Below are 19,119 nucleotides of genomic sequence, written 5' to 3'. Positions count from 1 at the left end.
CCCTTTCCAGCCCCAGATAGTCAATTGTCATCTAGTACCTTGGCCTAGGGTGGTATAAAACAATGTGGTGAGCTATAAAGGCTCTTGATTTTTGTTGTTTTTGGTCTTTCAACACATTCTGTTCTCCTCTTTGGAAAATAATACTTCCTTTCCTTTGGGAATCTCTTCACCAGTGCCACATGGTGTGGTGAGGCTGTTAATCTTTATGCCCTACCTGTTCCCTTCCCAGTTAGGTCATATGATCTAGACTTGCCACTCACAGTATCACTTCCCTCTGGACAGTGATTGGTCCAGGGGTGGGCGCATCACACAAGCAGGACCAATCAAAGTTCTTCCCTGGAATTCTTTTTTTTTTTTTTTTTTGAGTTTCACTCTTTGTTGCCCAGGCTGGAGTGCAATGGTGCAATCTCAGCTCACTGTGATTTCAGCTCACTGTAACCTCCGCCTCCCAGGTTCAGGCGATTCTCCTGCCTCAGCCTCCCGAGCAGCTGGGACTGCAGGTGCACACTGCCACGCCCAGCTAATTTTTATATTTTTATAGAGACAGGGTTTCCCCATGTTGGCCAGGATCTTCCCTGGAATTCTATACCATTTGGGAGGATGCTTTATGCTGGGATTGGCTGTTTACGGGAAGAAAACTGGAGAGAAGCAAAGCGTAGAGGTGCAGGCTGAGAGAGGGCCTTGGCACATTACTTAAGCCTCTGGACCCAGCTGTGCTTTTACCTTTATCATCCCTCCTCATGATGGGACCCAATACACTCTCTTTTCCATAGATGAGGAAGGAATTCAAAGGAATTCAAATTCCTCTGAATTTCATTTTGGTCCCTTATAAATAGAGTCCTAACTAATACAGAACAACTTCCAACTGATCTGTTTGCTTCCAAATAGCTAATGTCATGTCCAGGGAAGCTGCTTCCCTGGTGAAATCCTGTACCTAACACTTTGTTTTGCACACACTGGGTGCTTGCCTTGTGTTTCTTCTGTGGTAACTGTACCCTCACCATCTGCCACCATCCTTTGGGAGGAGAGTGGAGACCTAAACCTGGGTCTCCCAGCCTGCCTTTGTTGGTGGCCGTGAATCCGGTCATCTGTGCATACATTTTCATCTCCCTTCCTCTCTGCCTCTGCTTCTGCAAAGATAAAAACAATCTGCTAGTCTTGCTTTGCAGGGACCTTGCCAAACATGCCAGTGCTGGGGCGTTTATCGGAATACCTCAGGCTGCTGTCTTCCAGATGTAGATAAGAGGACATACTCCCAGGGCACAGAACTGTTAGAGCCGTGGATGTGATTATCTCCCTCTGAGATCAGGCTGTCCCCTGGTGCCCAGTGCGAGCTGGTGCTAAATTTATTGTGACTAAAACATCAGGGTAGTATTAGAGGTTCCTTGCCCACTGCTTCTTTCCCAGGCTGCTTGTGCCAGCTGCAAGGCCCTTGTAAGGCTGTTAGGTGTCTCTCTGTGGCAGATTCATTGTTCCATATTTTTATTTAATTACTTACTTTTACAGCTCTTAGAATAAATCTAATTATCCATCTGTTATGCTACATTATGCCACTGCGGTTCATGCAGTTCTTTCTCATCGTATATGATATTTGTCAACTTGACCTTGCCCTCTTCCAATGTTGTTGCTCCCCTGCGTGGCTCTGTGCCACCTCCTCAGTGGATCCTTGGCACCAGCCAGTCTATCAGGAACCTCGGCAGAGTTGACTGTGAGTGGCTCTCAGATGGAACAGGGGTTGGTGGAGCGTGGAGTATTGCAGGAGGAGAGTGGCCAGTACCACGCTGACCTGACATAGGCATGGAAAGTTGGGCTGGTACTGTGTTAGAGTCCCAGAGAAGAAAGCAGGAGCTCTAGCCTACAGCTTCCAGTCTTCAGCCAGAGAGGGCTGCTGTCAAGGAGGACAGCCAGGTGAGGTCAGGCTGAAAGGAGGTGACCGTGGCCACCTGTGGACATATCTATGGACTGTCCTGCCATGGCTGGCAGGCGGTGCCTAATCCTAAGATTGAGTCAGGGCTGATCTTAGACACAGCAGAGGTGGGCATTTCCTACTAGAGGTGATTTCAGGAATCATGTGAAACTCCCTGCTTCCCAAATCTTTTTTTCTTTCTGCTACTGCCTAAAATTTGATTAATACCATTAGAAATTTGTTTATTGGTTTTATATATATAAACTTCTCTTTGTGGTCAAATACAGACATTCCCAGGAGGGGGACTCCGGGGGGGCTACTGGCCATCTGGGTTGCATCCCTTAAGCAGACAGGGGATATGCAGTGAGGAGGACACATGGTTAACGGAATCAAAGTGCAGGGAGATGGGGGAGAGAAGTCAGAACTCAGGGCAGTCACGGAGTCTGATTCCATGAGCTCTTGGAGTGGGCAAGGTGCTCAGAAAGGAAGGGAGGTCATGTGCCCAACCCATCCACGTGCCTAGTGCTGGGGCTCAGTGTCTCAGCTGGGAGGGGGCACAGAGCCAGCCTTGTGTCTGCAGGCAGCTCCTGTTAATTGAGTGCTGGGCATTGGGCTCCACCATCTAGAGTGAGCTCGCAGCTGAACAGGCAACAAGGCACAGTCCAGGTCCTTGAGGGAGTTCATGGTTTAGGAGGGAAGCTGATCTTGTCAGGTCTGTTAAGAGGATGGAAAGGAGGGCCCCAGGAATGCTAGCAGGGGCCCTGTGAGGGTCAGGAGGTCAGCGAGTGTTTCTCTGAGGAGATCGTGTCTGGGGGGTTCTTGCAGTAGGAACTGGCCAGATGAAGATGGGGATGGGCAGGGGCAGGGTGCCCAGGCAGAGGCGGTGGAGAGCACAGCACACTGAGAGATTCCTCTCTGTTGACTGAGATGAGTTGAGAAATTCACTGGGGGAAGGGAGGTCCTCCCTCCTCATCACTTTGGTCCTGAAACAGGGTCATTGTCAGCAGATCTCCTGAATGGAAACGCCAAGCCTGCTACTGTCACTGCTTCTAAAGCATATTCCCCAGGGGCCAGGGGAGGACCTGTGTGGCACAGGCTTTCTGTGGTGGAGGCACTGTGGTCAGAGGCTGTGCTCTACTGCCTCATCCCCACAAGGCACCCGCAACCCAGGGCAGGGACTGCTATGCTGACTCCTCCTCCTCCTCCTCATTCCCCTGCCCCGCCTCCAGCCCAAGCCCACATTAAAGGACTTCCGACTTAGAGATGGGCCCAGGTTGGAGCTCATTATAGCCCAGTGGCCAGGCCCTTCATTTTCCCTTCCAGGTTAAGACTTGGCAGGCATCAAAGGTTGCAGGAACACCCCACAGGCCTTCTCCCTTAATCGTCTCGCTCTTGCCCTGTCTGCGTGGCCTCCTTAGCTGAGCTTTTCCCACCAGAGCCTCTGGTGACTTTCCACAAGTTTCCCCTCATTCCAGCAAGCAGATTCAGTGACTAATTGCTGGTAATTTTTTCCTCAAGACTCTATTTATATAGGCTGTCGTGTTGGGGGCGGGGGAAAGCGGGCTCTAGTCCTGGGGAGGCTGCCGTTCCCTGCAACTGCCATCGTTAGACTGAGGCCCATGCGGCATTGATAGCCACACTTTGTCTTTATTCTTGTATTTTTTTGTCATTGCGACATTTGGTTCTTTGAACATCTAACATCCCTTTTATGCTTCTCATCTTCCACAGAAGATTGTTGTATTTTGTCCCCCACTGAAGCTGCGTTTTCTTTTTGTCAGATTTCTCACTTTCTTCTTTATTGTATTTTGATCAGTGCAGCCATGGAGGTCTGGGTTTTATTGGGAGCTTTTTATCTTTGGGGCAGTGGCCCTCACGGCCTGGGTCTTCTGGCCAATGCTGGGCCCTGCCTCAGGCCCCTGAAGCAGGACTTTCCCACCAGGGTGAGAGAGGGTCCAGGGATTCTCTAGCCTGGTGGTTCTCAAAATTAAGCATGCCTCAGAAGCAGCTGGAAGCCTTGTTAAAACGCAGATGGCTAGGCCCCTCCCCTAACGGTTCTGATTCAGTGAGTCTGGGGTGAGGCCTGAGAATTTGCATTTCTAACTAGCTCCCACATACTGCTGGTGCTGCTGGCCCAGAGATCAGACTTGGAAAACCACTGCTTTAGAGTAATTCCTCCTTCACCTTGAGCCAGAGTGTGCAGGGCCCAAGGAAGGAAAGAACAGCAGGGTACCAGGTTTCTCCTTCTCCATGCTGGGTCCAGCTCTCAGAAACACGATGGAGGATGTTGCCAGGGCATCATAATAGTAAACACCTGTACAGCGATTTCACCTGCCGTCTCACTCGATACTCACAGCAGGTCCCTTGGTGAAGTAGCACAGCTTCTTGACAAATAACAGAAGTCAAATTGAGATAAGTTAAGGCCTCCTTCCTGGCCATTAGGCTAGTAATTTGTGGTGTGTCCCCAGTGGAATCCAGTTTTCTTAGCTCCTATTCTCGAACTTTCATGACTCTGCTACTTATTAGCTATGTGACCGTGGGAAAATTACTTAGCTTTCTATGACTCAGTTTGTTGATGACCAAAATGGGAGTAATGGTGTCTGCCTCATAGAGTTGTCATGAGGATGGCATGAGTTAATGCTTGAAAAGCACTTGAGAGCTATTAAATGGTGGCCTCCAGAATCCCCTCCTCTCATGCAATGAGGGGCTGCGGGTTTTTTGTTTTGTTTGTTTTTGGCATTTCTGTCACAAGAGGCGCAAGAAGATGTACTACTGCCCACCAGACAGCCTTACCCGGCCATCAGGACAGGGCTCAGTCACTTTGGAAAGTCACTGCCCCCCCACTGAGTGAAATGGCCTGAGGAAGCCTGGTGGGTGGCATCTGCCGAGGATGGAGCAGTAGCTGAGGGGCTGGGTCAGTGTGTGAAGCCTAAGACCAGGAGGAGGGGTACCAGGAGAGCAAGGCGGCCGGGTTGTCCACTCTTCAGGGGCTGCTGTGATCCCGTTCCTTTCACTGCCCAGCCCTGGGTGGTGGCCCTTAGAGGATTAGTTTGGAGGAAAGCTAAGGCTAAGTCTGCCATTTTGGTGGTTTTCTCTTCCTGCCTTGCCCCCACCTTCTGACTTGGGACATTTACAGCAGTAACGGGGGTTTGAGTAGAAGCCTAGTCTTGATTGTGCTAGTGATATTGAACCTGTTGAAAATTACATGCCGGGTACTGTTACATTCAGTATCTCGTTTAATCCTCACGAGCCTCATGAAGTAACCCTCATTTGACAGAGGAAGCTGGGTCCTTCCTCATTTGTATAAGTAGGGTGACCACATAATTTATGGGGCACAAATTATGAGAGGCAGGTTAATTGACCTGTCTTAAGGGTTGTACAGAAAGAAGTCCAGGATTCAAAGTCAAATCTGTGTGGCTCCAGAGCCCTTGGTCTTTGCTAAGCTGCCCTGACACTGCCCTCTGGAGTGCTGTTATTCCCTCCGTGGGTGCCTAGCATTGGCCTGTTCCCAGGATCTCCTGCCCCTCAGCTCAAGGTCCAGGTTCCGGGGCCATGAAAGCGCTTTATTCACCTTTGTATCTTCCATAGAACTTAACACAAAGACTTATACAGAGAGTGACCATATGTTCTGTTTATGCTTCTTGTCCCAGTGCAGTAATTAATGGTGCCTCTTTCTTAAAAGTGTCCCAGTTTGGACAATAAATTATGTGGTCACCCTACTTATACAGCGTCCTCCCAACCCAGGGACAATGGCATTTTAATAGAGGACCCTGAAAGACAGAATTGTCTTTAAGACTCAAAGAAGTAAATCCCAGATGGTGAAATTTTAAGCGTTTATATCCCAGTAGGCAAGAGAATGTAGACAAAGATTCTGCTCACCCCCCCACAAACCTACCACAAAGGACTATTTCTAACACCCGACTTGAGGGTTGTGGGGGTCACCAGGCCTGTGATGAGATTTGAAGGGGCAGGAGTCCCACTGTGGCTCATGCAAGTGTCTGACAAGCAAGACCAGAAAAGGGGAGGGAGAGCAAAAAGCTGTTGCTTCCACACCTCCCCAGGCAAGAGGGGAGCCCCTGCCTAGCATTTGATTGTTCTCAAGCCCCCAGCCTCCCTGCAGGAAAGAGCTAATGGGGATTGGCCCTCTTCCCAGCGTCACCCTCAGCCCCTGGTGGGCCCCTGGGCTCAGCTTCCCCACGCTTTCTTGTGGGGCTTTGTTCCCTCAGGCCCTGCCCTTGTACCCTGGACATTGGTCCATACTCAGCCATGGCGTGTGCAAGTCACATTCCAGGCTGTGTCCTTGCCCCATTTGCAGGCAGCTGAAAACTGCTGTGCATATGTCAGTTCACACTTGAACTGGTTTAATGTTTTTTTCTTTTAAGTTGCAATCTAAAATTCAGCCAGACAGGCTTTAACGAGCACTAAATCGTCAAGCCTTTTGTTTCCCTTGCTATTCAAGCCATAGAGATTTTGTGTTTGATTCAGCAACAATTGCTGAATCTTAAACAAACCATTTACATTTTGACATTAACTATTTTATGAGTGTAACTTTTTCTTTAGCATTGGAATGATTCCAGCAGAAGGCCTTTTAATGATTTATCAGAAATAGAGTTAAAAGAGTCTGTGGAAGGTGATTCTTAACATTTTCTTTTGGGGAAAAAAAGTAGGTTTTCATCTGCCTTCAGTTGGGCAGTACATACAGAAGTTTAGCCTTCCTCCTCCTATTTTAATAACTTTTGATCTTGTCAAGGTCATTCTTCCAGCATGCCCTCTTGCTCAGCTCCTCCATTTTTCAGACAACCCTCGCACCCAGTGGCTTCTCTCAGAGTGACTCTCTGCGCATCTCTGTCGGCTGTTAATTTCTTCTGATAGAGACGGGAACTATGTTCTTTCTTTGCTCTAGCGCTGGTACTCTTAGCTGAGGCCCCTGTGCACACTGGGCGTGATCAGTATTTGGCAACCAGCTGACTGGACAAAGAGCCTCAGACAAATAGCATGTTCACAAACGAAGCCATCCATCATTCTGTCCCTTGAAGCTGTAAGTAATTGGAACTTTTCTCCAGTTCTTAAAGATGTCCACAGAATGGGAAGTCTCCACTTTCCTTTAGGTTCCCATTCGAGCATCTGGTGAGTCAGGTCAAAGGGCCTTGAGCAAGGTCAGGCGTCCCAGTGTTGCTCCTGCATTAGGGGAAGCTCTGTATTTTTCTCAGCCTCCAGTGAGACCTGGTGAACCATGCACCTGGCTGAGGAGTCAGTGGATCTGCCCAGTTTCCTTCTCTGTAACAGTGTGAGCCAAGTGACCAGGCCCAGGAAACCCATGCTGTGGGTGACCTGAGACTCCGTGTGAAATGGAGCTGGCTGAGGAGGCCATGTTGATCCGCCCCCATGGAAAACTGGGAGCCGGGGTGCTGCACTTGCCTCTCAGAACTAGAACTAATTGTTCTTAAAGATCTTTCCAAATACCAATGATGCAAAATATTTGGATGGTTCACCATATTGTTCACCATATTTAAACTGTCAGAACCTTAAATATCTGAGCAAAACCTCAGCAAACAAAGGATATTTTGGGGACTTGTTATGTATGTTGCGCGGCAGAGAGATTTGTAGTCTATACGACTTCCAAATCCTGTAAACGAAGTATTTCAGTGTTGTCATTTTCAGCTATAGACCGTCCTACGATCATTGCCTTTTCTTTTGCTATTAAGAGATGGCTCATTCATAAACATTTCTACAGTTGTGTGGCAAACGCAAAATAGGCCCTGCATGATTCCACTGGCTCTGATTGAGGAGATGATTTTTCACACAGTGAGATTTATCACATTTATCAAGTTTATGACAGAACACAAGGAGGGTGAGGGATGTGGAGGTTGGAGGGAGAGCAGATCTGAGTGAGGAGGGAAGCTCTTTCCTGAGCCTCAAAGGGCCGGTTGACAAGGTGTGTTGCCTATAAGCTTGGAGCAAGGATTGTCTGGGCCATTGCCTTGGATCCCCTCTTCCCCTGCGGGGTCTGGCCTCCTCTGCTGTCCCCCAGCTACGAGACATGGGGATAGTTATACCACCAACTGGTTTAGAAGACCTAAAATAACATCCTCTGCGTTCTCTAATAAAGTTGATAAATCTCAGTGTGTGAAAAATCTCCCATATGTTTTAGCCTAAATTTTCTTCTGCTTAACCTTGTTACTCCTGCCTTGCCTCCCTCAGACTGCCTGAGACAATTACTCAGGGACATTCTTTGAATAATTAGAGGCTGCAGATAATTCTCTTTAGCCCGCTTTCTTCCATTTTCCTTACCCTGTGGTCTCCCTTTAGCCAGTTCTAATTAGCTGCTTTGATCCTTCCTCCCAGTCTCTCCCTCTAGCTTGTTAATTACATTTCTCCCCCATGAATTCCTTCTGTACTGGCTTTGTCTATCCAGTCAGAGGAGCTGAGAATGAGAATCTAAGGCCACTCAGTGGGAGGTCTTCTTTGTCCCCCAAAACAGATAGCTCCTCTCCCTTCTGAGAAGCCTGAAAACCCTGGCATTCTGTCTTAGCAGAAAAGTACAAATAATAGTTTTTGTTAAATGGCATACTATGATAAAAACAGCTGTTATCCTAATGCTTGGCATTTGCCGGGAACTCTGTGTGTGTTTACGTATATAAAATCACATTTCATCCCCTAACAATCCCATGAGACAAATATTATTGTTATTAATCCCGGTTTTACAAATGCAGAAACTGAGGCCCAGAGAGGCTTAGTAACTTACCTCAGTCACGCAGCTGAAAACACTAGAATCTCAGACTTGCTTGTAGGTCTCTCTGACTCCAGAGCCGCACTTAGTTTTTTGCTTTCTGGGTTTGGGCTTTTTGGTGGAGGAAAAAAAAAAAAAAAAAAAAGGAAAAAGTCCAGGTCATTGGCTTTTAGCCCACCAAAAATCTAACCAACCAACCACCAACCAACTGTGAGATAATTGTCACCTCTTTACCCTCGGTATAGAAGAGGCTTTCTCAATTGAAATCATAAAACTGGCACAGAAGCAAAATGGTGTGGTGCATGGGGTATCTGGGCAGTTGAAAATCTGCTTCTAGAAAAAAAAAGAAACCAATAAATTCTTCACTTGCTTTAATTCTTAATTCTCTTTTCTGACAGTTTTCTCTCTCAGGAGGTTAAGGAAGCAATAAGGAGAAGGGCTTCACTGAAATTATATGCTGAGCAACAACAAGGATCTGTCTGGTAAAAAAAAAAAAAAAAAAAAGTTTAGGGAACCCCAGCAGAAAGTGACTGTGTTTGGAGAAGCAAAAAGGGGAAGGTGAAACTCTCTGCCTCTGAGTTTTAGGGAAAGTAAATTTCAGAGGGTCCAGGAGAAAGTAGATGTGATGTCTGAACAGGAGCTTCAAAAGGAAGGATGACTCAGAGTTTGAAAAATGAAGTGTACTTAACAGAGTCACGAGTGATTACTGCAGGGAGCAGGGAGCCACCTAAAGAGACCCACGTGGCTGCAGGGGGCACAGTTCGAGCTGAGATTTTGTCTAGAGATGAAAACGGGACCTGTAACCAAGAGCAAATAGAGAAGAAGGATGCAACCTCCGAGAACACTGTCAGGAGCACCAGATGGGTGAGACCTGGGAAACGCTAAGAACAGCAAAGGCGCCTGTGCCGCTACTGTTGAGAGTGAGAGGGATGGCAAAGAAGGCTTTAGGCCACCTGGTTCAGTCAGGTGATTTAGCAGATGCCAGAGAGGGTATCTCTGTCCTTGCTCTCATTCTGTTTGCCTCTGCCTTCTCTCTCAAGGAGAATGGCCTTCCTGCAGAAAGTAAAACAAACATAGAGTTAAGTGGAACTTGAGACCAGGAGTGTACAAAAAGTATAATGAGCCACTGGCTTCTCCAGATTAGACAGGGTCTGAAAAATTAAATGCCAAACAGAAACTTAGGGACATCATCATCAAACTGTGTGCAGGAATCTTTATGGCATTATAGGGATTGGGAGAGGGGCAAGGAGACACAATGGGCAACTGTTCTGGTTTTCAAAATAACAGAGCTAGTTTTTGAGATGTGACTTAAGAGTATTTTTAAAGAAAAGAGGTCATTTCTTAGAGTTAGTGTGAGTTCCATAAAACCAGGTCTTGCTGGACTAGTTTAATGCTTAAATTCTCCCTCCCGTCTCCCTCCATATAGAAAAGTTTAACACATTCTCCTTGATGAATTATTGAAAGTAGACACACCCATGTAACCACCACCCAGATCCAGAAATGTAACATTATCAGTACCCCAGAGGACTCTCTCAAGTTCCCTCCCAATTCTAATTTTCTTTTTCAGAAGATTTGCCAGGCTGGTAGATTAGGCCAGTATAATAGACACAGAGGAAGTCTGCATTTCAGGAAATCATTTGACAGAATCTCATAATAATCTAATAGATCAGATAGAGAAATGATGATAAAGACGTAGATTTGAGGCTGGGTGCCGTGGCTCGTGCCTGTAATCCCAGCATTTGGGAGGTCGAGGCGGGCAGATCACTTGAGGCCAGGAGTTCGAGACCAGCCTGGCCAACATGGCAAAACCCTGTCTCTACTGAAAATACAAAACACACACACAGACACACACACACACACACACACACACAAAACTGGGTGTGGTGGTGAGCGTCGTGATGTGTGCCTGTAGTCCCAGCTATATGGTAGGCTGAGGCTCTGGGAGGCAGAGTTTGCAGTGAGCTTAGATTGCATCACTGCACTCCAGCCTGGGTGACAGAGTGAGGTGAGACTCTGAATCAAAAAAAGAAAAAAAAAAGATGTAGATTTGTAGCAGCTTGAACAATCAGACTTAATCAATGTTTATTTAGAAATGGTTCAGTATCAACAGAGCCTTCACTGTAGTGATGTGCCAAAGAGCTCGTGGCAGACTCTGTCCTGTCTAACCTGCATTCTGGTTCTCATGTGAAGACGTGGGAACAGATGGCAGTGATCAGGAAGAGATAACCATGTGAGATACATGACAGTGAGGATCCAACAGAATAGTGACAGGCTAGGAGGAAGGGTCTAGGTAGCCAAGTGGCATTTTAAATTTTATTGTTATTAAACTTCTAATTTATAAGTAATTCAGATTCCTTGTTTAAAACAAAAATCTCACCACCCAGAAATAAATATATGGTGTCATATCACCCATACCATTTGTAATTTGCTTTTTGCCTCCTGACAATATTTATTCTTTAGTAAGAATAAAATCGAAGCCCTGTGCTTGGGTTCAGAGCCATGTTGGGGATCCCCGGCTCATCAGAAGATCATGTGAGCAGCCTTTAGGGATTTGACCTAGGCAGGCCACTGTAAGCTCTGTGAGGCTGCTACCAAAAACCTAGAGATGGCCTGAGGCATTAGGGGCAGAATGGCCCTGGGGCAGAGGCAGCCAGGCCCACTGGACTCTGGGTGGGGGGTTGTCCAGCCTGGATCCCTATGGGTAGGTTTGGGCACCACCACTGTGGGATTCGTCAGTAAGTCAACAGGGTCAGGAAAGTGGAGGGTTTCAAGAGTCACCCTGAGAATGACTGCAGAATCCCGTGAGGCCACATTGTGAGAGGGGAGCTTTCTCTGGATGGTTGGCTCCTCCCAGCTTTCAGAAGGGCTGACCCATCTGGACAGGATCAGGAAACCCTTTCTTTCTTCAAGGGTAGACTTAGGACCAGAGGGTATAAGCTTCATGATAGCAGATTTTAGCTCAGTGTCAGAATATGTTTTTCTGGCAGTTGGAGGAGTTTTAAACTAGCATAAAGCTGCCTTGTTTGATGATGTAGTCTTCAAGTCCTGGGCTGCCAATTACCAGAGATGCTGTACTGGATAAAAGGTTGGGCATTGGCTCTAGTTATCCCAAATGCTGGTCCTCAGAACATAGGAATCACATGTAGCATTTATGAAAAAATCAGGTCTTCAGAGCCACATTCTCTGAGATTATGATTTAGTATATGAAGGGAAGGGCTTGGAATCTGTATTTTCAAAAAGGGCTCCAATTGTTCCTTGGAGAAATGGCTGATTCTATGGCTGGCATAGGAAAAGAGCAATATCTTGTACAAGAACATCTTGTGCTGGAAGGTAAGAAAATATTAAAGGGTGATGGAAACATGTTAAAAAGATACAGAAGCCAGCATGAAGAGGCCTGGTGATTAAGGATAATTTTAGCATTGAAGTAAATGATAGAAACTGATTCTATTCCATAGATTAAATAAGAATCTATTAATTCATACTGATGTCAATAAATGAATGAATGAAGAAATGGGAAAGAAGGAAAATCTCTTCTTTCAGGTATAGTGCCAGCAAATAAAGATAGAAGCAAGAAGAATAAAGATAGGAGTTTGAAGGATAAAGATAGGAGTTTGAATATCATCATTTGACAAACATCGTGGTACAGGTTGAATATCCCTTATCAGAGATGCTTGAGACTAGAAATGTTTTGGATTTTGATTTTTTTGTTGTTGTTTTGTTTTTGGAATATTTGCATTATATACTTACCACTTGAGCATCCCTGATCCAAAAATCCAAAATCCAAAATGTTCCAGTGAACATTTCCTTTGAGCATCATGTTGATGCCCAAAAAGTTTCAGATTTTAGAGCATTTTGGATGTTAGATTTTTGGACTTATGATGCTTAACCTGGAATAATTAATCAAGAATTGTCAATGATTGCCAAAACTACTACATGAAAGTTTGATGAGGAATAGGCTGTCTTCATATCTTAAAGTGTCTCCCCACAAAATATTAATTTCAGGGGAACAAAGTATTTTTATAGTGAGAAATCTGGCAGATACCACCACAACCAAGTGTTCAAAGAAAACATCCAGTCGTGGGACTTACGGATATCACTTGCCCTCCTGTGTGATACACTGAGAAAGATGCAGCACTGTGTTTGTGCATTCCTACCAAAGCCGCAGCCTCAATCTAATCATGAGAACACATCGGACAAAACCAAACTGAAAAACATTCTACCACTGGCCTGCACGTTTCATAAATGTCAGTGTCATGAAAGACAAAGACTAAGGAAGAGTTCCAGATGAAAGGAGTCCAAGGAGACAGGCTGCTGTGTACATCGTGTGGGCATAGATCGAACGTGGGATCAAAATTATTTTTCTAATAAGAATATTATTGAGAGGGCTCTGTGCAGTGGCTCACACCTGTAATCCCAACACTTTAGGAAGCCGGGGCGGGAGGATTGCTTGAAGCCAGGAGTTCAAGACCAGCCTGGGCAATATTGTGAGAACCCCCATCTAAAAAAAAAAAAAAAAAAAAGTTTTTTTTTTTTAAAGAAAAAAGAAGGGAAGGGGGGTGGGAAGGACTATTATTGGGACAGTTGGCAGAATCTAAGTAAATATCTATAGATTATTGTGTCAGTGTGAGTTTCCTGATTTTGATCATTGTACTTTGGTTATGTTCTTAGGACATTCACACTGATATGTTTAGGGGTAAAGGGTCTTCATATCTTCAATTACCCTCAAATACTTTGGAAAAGAAAATCTGTGTAAATATTAATAGAGACAGAAAATTGTGGTAAATGTCCACAATTGGTGAATCTGGATGGGAGTTTATTTACTATTCTTGTAGCTTTTCAGTAAGTCATTTTTCTGTGTGATTACTTTTCAGTAATTTTTTTTTTCTTTAGAGAGACGGAATCTCACTCTGTCGCCCATAGCTCACTGCAGCCTCAACCTCCTGGGCTCAAGTGATCCTCCTACCTCAGCCTCCCGAGTAGCTGGGACCATAGGCACATATGACCTTGCCCGGCTATTTTTTTTTTTTTACTTTTGCAGAGACGGGGATTTTACCACCCTGTGCAGGCTAGTTTCAAACTCCTGGACTCAAGCAGTCCTCCCGCCTTAGCCTGTCAAAGTGCCGGGATTACAGGCATAAGCCACCACACCTGGCCTATTTTCTGTAATTTTTTACATCACTAGTCTGAAATGGTTTCAGGAAATAAACTGCCCCAGGTGACTGTGATGCAGGGCTATGTTGGAGAGCTACCAGATGTCCGTCAGGAAGGTCATTTGCTGCCCCTCCCTCTGAGGTTCCCTTTATCTCCCCAAAGATGGGCAGATGATTGTGTCTCTGTGTGTCTTGTGTGTGTGTCTGTTTGTCAAGAGGTTCTAGAGACCCTCTCGTGAGTTGCTGTTACTATGGTGAGGAGTGGGTGTCTCATAGTTGCTTACGTGGGCGGCTTCCAGTTAGGGGCTGTACATGAAGGGGTTAGATGATAGCCCTGCCCTTCCCCAGTGTCCAGATGGAACTCCTGAGGCCATATAGGTCCCACCATTCAAGTGATGCGCAGATCATGTTTTGTTTTGTTATTCCTGGAAGCTTGACTTTGCAGTGGAAGATTTTTGTTAAACTTACTCAATTCGGTAATTGTATCTTTTTTTTTTTTTTTTTTTTTTTTGAGACAGAGTCTTGCTTTGTTGCCCAGACTGGAGTGCGGTGGCGTGATCTCAGCTCGCTGAAACCTCTACCTCCTGAGTTCAAGCGATTCTTCTGCCTCAGCCTCCTGAGTAGCTGAGATTACAGGCGCCTGCCACCGCACCAGCTAACTTTTGTATTTTTAGTAGAGACGGGGTTTCACCATGTTGACCAGGCCGGTCTCAGACTCTTGATCTCAAGTGATGTGCCCGCCTCAGCCTCCCAAAGTGCTGGGATTACAGGCGTGAGCCACCACTCCTGGCCAGTTGTTTGTATCTTAGCTGATTGATTCCCTAATCCCACTCATCCCTGGATGTCAGGCAAATATAGCTGTCTCTTGAACCCATCTATTTCAGGATTACACATCCTGCAAATTCTTGCTTTCCCAGATGATGGAGGCTACACATTAGGACATAAGCAAGGTGGGGCCACCAGAGGAAATCTTTCTCTCTGGGCAAGAAGGTGAGCATGCACTTCATCAGGTGAATGATTGAACCTGGCCCCATACACGCCTGAGATGTGCCCTCTGCCCTCAGTGCATGGCATCATCTCAGAGGCATTTCAGACGAAAAATGGTAGTTTTTTCCTGTCATAAGGGAATGAAAAGAGTATTTGTTGCACTGAGAAATGTCACGAGGACTCGTGAGTGAGCACATCCCTCTGCTGTGCCTCTGGTGTCCTGGTTTGGCCTGGCAGTCTCAATCACAGAAGCTCTCTTCAGTTACACCTTAGCATTTCCTTGGCCCCCATCTAACTAGTCCCCCTCATCCTTACTCCCATCCTAGAGCTCTGCCTTTTCCAGTTGTTCTCCTTTTCAGAAATTCAAACTTCCTTTTCAGCCCTTCTGGTTGACCCTGGAGCAGAATTTCCGTGCACACGCCCTGCTGGCCCTGACACCTGTGCAGTGGCCCAGGACCCCACACTCAAAAGGGCCCGAGCCTGGCTTCATGCTCTGTTCTCACTGTCTTGAAATTTCTGATGATTCTTGAACAAAAGGCCCCACGTTTTCATATTGCACTTGGGCCTGAAAATTATGTGGCTAGTCCTGAGCCCAAGGGTGGAGAAGTCAGCCCTGGCGTGTGTATTGGGCAGCAATCTCCTGGGCCCCCTGGCCGAGCTGGGCCGCCCTCCCTGTGGTCAGCTCCTTCAGTCCCCCTCCACCCAGACACATGCTCAGCTTCAGTTAGCTAAACTGTGACCTCTGACTCTTGACTGATTGCCCAAATTGCTGTCACCCTGACCCAAACTCTTTGGTTTTTGCAAATGCAATCACTTCCATTTTTGCAACCCGCCCCACCCCCAGCCCATCCCCCTGCAAGATTTACAGAGTAGCAGCTGCTGCCGTCCCTCTGCACACAGACAGCTGACTTGCCTGCTGATTGTGAACATCCCAGTAATCCAAGTGCTAATGGTATTTATTTAGTCCAGCCGGCTTAGCCCTGAACAAGGTTTATTCTCATTTATCGCATCGGAGATGAGCTACGTCCTTAATATCCTTCTGTTGACTTTGAGCACACCAGCACCACTAATGTCACTTTGAGGCGTGCCAGGTCCCCGCCCTCTTAACTCACTCAGATCCCCAACTGTCAGGATACCTACCTTCCAGCCAGCAGGACTGGCCCCTCCAGGGGTGGGCTGCAGCTCTGGTCCAGAGTCCATAGGCTGGAGGAGGATGGGGCTGGCATACGTGATATGTGCTCGAGGCATCCGGGCTGAATCAAGCTGTGCTCTCAAGAATGTGGTCTGACTTCTTCGTGTAGTAAACCTGCTGTAATTATCTTTTGGCCACAGTGCATTGGCTAGCACTGTGGCATTTTGGCATTCATTAACTATTCTGTCTTTAACACGGGTAGTCCTAGCTCTGCCTCACAGGTGAAAATTTGCCCAAGGTCATCAGCCATTGCTCATGAAATTCCCAGCAAGGGTCCTCCAGGCCCTGGCCCCTGCATGTCCAGAGGCCTCACTCTGAGCTGTTTTGGTAGTTGCCTCCCCCAGCCCCAGGCTGTGCACATTTAGAGCCCAAGGCGGAGCTGCCTGTGGAGAGAGGGTCTGTTTCTGGGAGCAGATTCTGCCCTTGGCAGGAGATTGCTCAGGAAACCCTCAGCTCTACTGGCCCTGCCTGGATGGACGGAGGAGCAGCTGGAGGCGCAGGCCTCATCTTCCCCCTCTTCCTCTGCTGTGTTTCTACAACCCCTTCCCTGGGCAGCCCTAAAAGGCCACTTCACAGGGTGGCCTTTTAGGAAACTCCTGAAGCTGTGGGAACCCTGGGGTAAGGCCCGGAGTTCCCAGGGTCCCATGGGCACCTCGTTTAAGCTGATCATGTGAAGAGACCAGGCAGGGCATGGACCCAGGGCTGCCAAGGCTGTGCACTGTCACAGCCCAGGTTTGGCCGTGGTCCTGCCCTACCCACGGACCTGGCTGTGGGTGAAAACATGAATTTATTGCCTTATGAACCCGATTTCAGCAATTTACAAAAGGTCAGACTTCCTCTTTTCTCTCCGGTTTACTTATCCCATGTTGGAGCTCTCTTCTCTCCTACTGGAAATGGAGTGGGAAGAGCTGCCTGAGGGAGACAGAGTGGGTGGGACTGGCTGCTGCTGGCTTGGCTGTGGGTGGCTCCCGGCCCACATCAGCCTACCTTCTGAAGAAGGGACTTCTCTTTGCCCTGGTCCCAGTGCAGCAAGTGGAAGGGCTTTGGTGGCCCAGCCCTGGGTGATTAACTGGGGCTGCGATGATGGGGTGCTGTGATGAGCTTTGTGCTGTCTTTGGAGGGCCTTGTCTCTGCTGCTCCGAGGGCCCATGAGGGATGGGACTCCTTGGCAGTGCTCCCAAAGGCTGATGCGATGTCAGATCTCGCAGTCCCCCTTGGGGAGGCAGCATTTGATGTTTGTGTGAATCTCTCAGAGTGGTCGTCTTCTCTTCCTGGACCCTCCTGTCATGGGTGAATGTTCCTTAGGCACATGATGGCAGAGACAGCCCTAATTAGCTCATGCTTTGATGAAACAGCTGCCTGTCTCAAGTTGGGGGGGGCAGGGGAGCAGCTCAGCTCCCAGGCCCCCCTGCAGCAGCTCCTGCCTCCCTGCCTATCTGGAGAGGAGCTGTCAGCCTCCCTTCCCCAGGGACTCTGGCCCATCTCCAGGCAGCTCTGCAGACACAGGGGTGGAGTTGCTGTGGGATGGGCTGGCACCCACCCTGTACTTCCTTTCTGGCTGAGAGGCTACAGAGTGACACGTGGTCCAAAGGAGCCTTTCCCTTTAGAAAACTGGCTCAGCGTGCTCTGTCTGCTCTGGACCTTGAAGCTTGTTCCTGGTCAGAATAAAAGCGGGGAGCTATCTTCATTCCATTCAGCCAGCTTTGGGGGCACGCCTGCTGTGTGTCGGGCCCTCTCCTGTACAGTGGCACAGTGTGTCTTTTCTGGGTTTAGGACCAGGAGCCAGCTCCTTCTGATTTGTCTTTGTTTCCTTATATCCTGGCTCACTGTCGAGGACCCTGTGAGGGCCCCCTGGCCAGGAGGGTTGGGAGTTAGGAGGAACAGGTGCTTTCTGGGTCTCCAGGAGCTTGTGGTCATGTTAAGGGCAGGCAGCCAGAGGCATGTAGTGGCTTTGGTAGACTGCAGTGTCCTTTGTGGGCTAGTTGGGTGGGTGTGACAGCCACCATCTGACTGCTGGCTTGGCCCCTTCACCTGCTGCTGGCCTCAAGCTTTTGTGTGCCCGTCCCCTCTCTTCTCGGGGCCTCACAAGTGGGCTGCTGAGAGGGAAGCCCTGACCTGCCCAAGGGCCTGACCATCCAGTCTCTGTGCTTGCCACTTGCTCCTTAATTAATCGCTAATGCAATCTTGCAAGGAACCTGCAAAAGGGTATCCTGCTAGGGATCCCAGCCCTGTCCCCTGCATGGCACCCTGCCCTGATGGGGGTCCCCGCCAGGCCCCTCATCCCTTCATGGTCCTGACTGTGGGAACCCTGGGGTAAGGCCCGGAGTTCCCAGGGTCCCATGGGCACCTCGTTTAAGCTGATCATGTGAAGAGGCCAGGCAGGGCATGGACCCAGGGCTGCCAAGGCTGCCAGACCCCCTCATCCCTGGGAGGTCTGGGCCTGAAATGTTTTAATCACATCATTATTTCTCTAGCCCAGAATGGGGAGAGGAGTTCCAGAGGCAGCTCAGGGTTTTGAGTACTTTAGTGCGGTGTGTTTCTCTGTTGATATGTTCATGGTTGTGTACACGTGTTCTTAGTTTGTTCGTTCGTTAGTTCGTTCGTTAGTTCATTCATCCATCCATCCATTCATTCATTCATTCATTCATTCATTCCCTACTGTCCAGGACCTGTGACATGGCAGGCTCTGTGCTGAGTGCTGAGAATACAGGGCAGAGAAGCTGACAGTAGCTGCTGTTATAGAGTGGGAGCCCAGTGGGAGGCATTGGGTGGTTCTGTTTTAGGATCTGCCTAGGTATTCAGAGGCTCCTGTCTCTTGCACTTTCTTCCTGCCTTCTCCTACAAGCATTTTCTATGTGCAGTCTGAGTGCCGACCCAGGAGAGGAGAGGGATGGGGCGCTGGCCTTCGGGCTGCAGACCCAGAGGGGAACAGACCCATTAGTAATTGCCCCAGTGTGTGATGTGCCTGGGGTCACGGAGGAAGGAACATCTGGCACTGGCTTGGGAAGCGCCAAGAAAGGCTTCCTACGGGAGGGACGCTGAAGGAGCACCTTTGGCATCAAAATGTCTTTGCAGTAGTAGAGGCGAGTCACCTTCCAGCCTACTCCAGCCCCTTGGCTGCTGGGGAGTGGGGGCTGGCATGGGAGCCCTCAGCCCT

At 48.0% G+C, this 19,119-nt stretch overlaps 1 protein-coding gene and 1 long non-coding RNA gene across 11 annotated transcripts in view; one reads left to right on the top strand and one right to left on the bottom strand.

The window, feature by feature from the left end:
- LOC102133692 (uncharacterized) overlaps window positions 1-17,448 on the bottom strand; it is a 52,578-nt gene extending 35,130 nt beyond the window's left edge. Inside the window, exons 1-3 of one of the 2 annotated variants that reach the window (XR_010587642.2) lie at window positions 15,911-17,448; window positions 8,649-8,744; window positions 6,453-7,529 (exon numbers count right to left, since the gene is read on the bottom strand). This is a non-coding gene — a long non-coding RNA (uncharacterized lncRNA). Of the gene's footprint in view, window positions 1-6,452; window positions 7,530-8,648; window positions 8,745-15,910 lie in introns of those variants that run through there. The other variant, XR_278280.5, reaches the window with a different exon arrangement.
- The window catches only part of SIL1 (SIL1 nucleotide exchange factor), a 242,322-nt gene that overhangs the window by 218,126 nt on the left and 5,077 nt on the right, over window positions 1-19,119 (top strand). The window lies entirely within an intron of this gene.

Source organism: Macaca fascicularis, chromosome 6 (assembly GCF_037993035.2).
Source record: "Macaca fascicularis isolate 582-1 chromosome 6, T2T-MFA8v1.1".
NCBI lineage: Eukaryota > Metazoa > Chordata > Mammalia > Primates > Cercopithecidae > Macaca > Macaca fascicularis.
The sequence above is the reverse complement of the archived record's forward strand: the minus strand, read 5'-3'. Positions and strand labels throughout refer to the sequence as shown.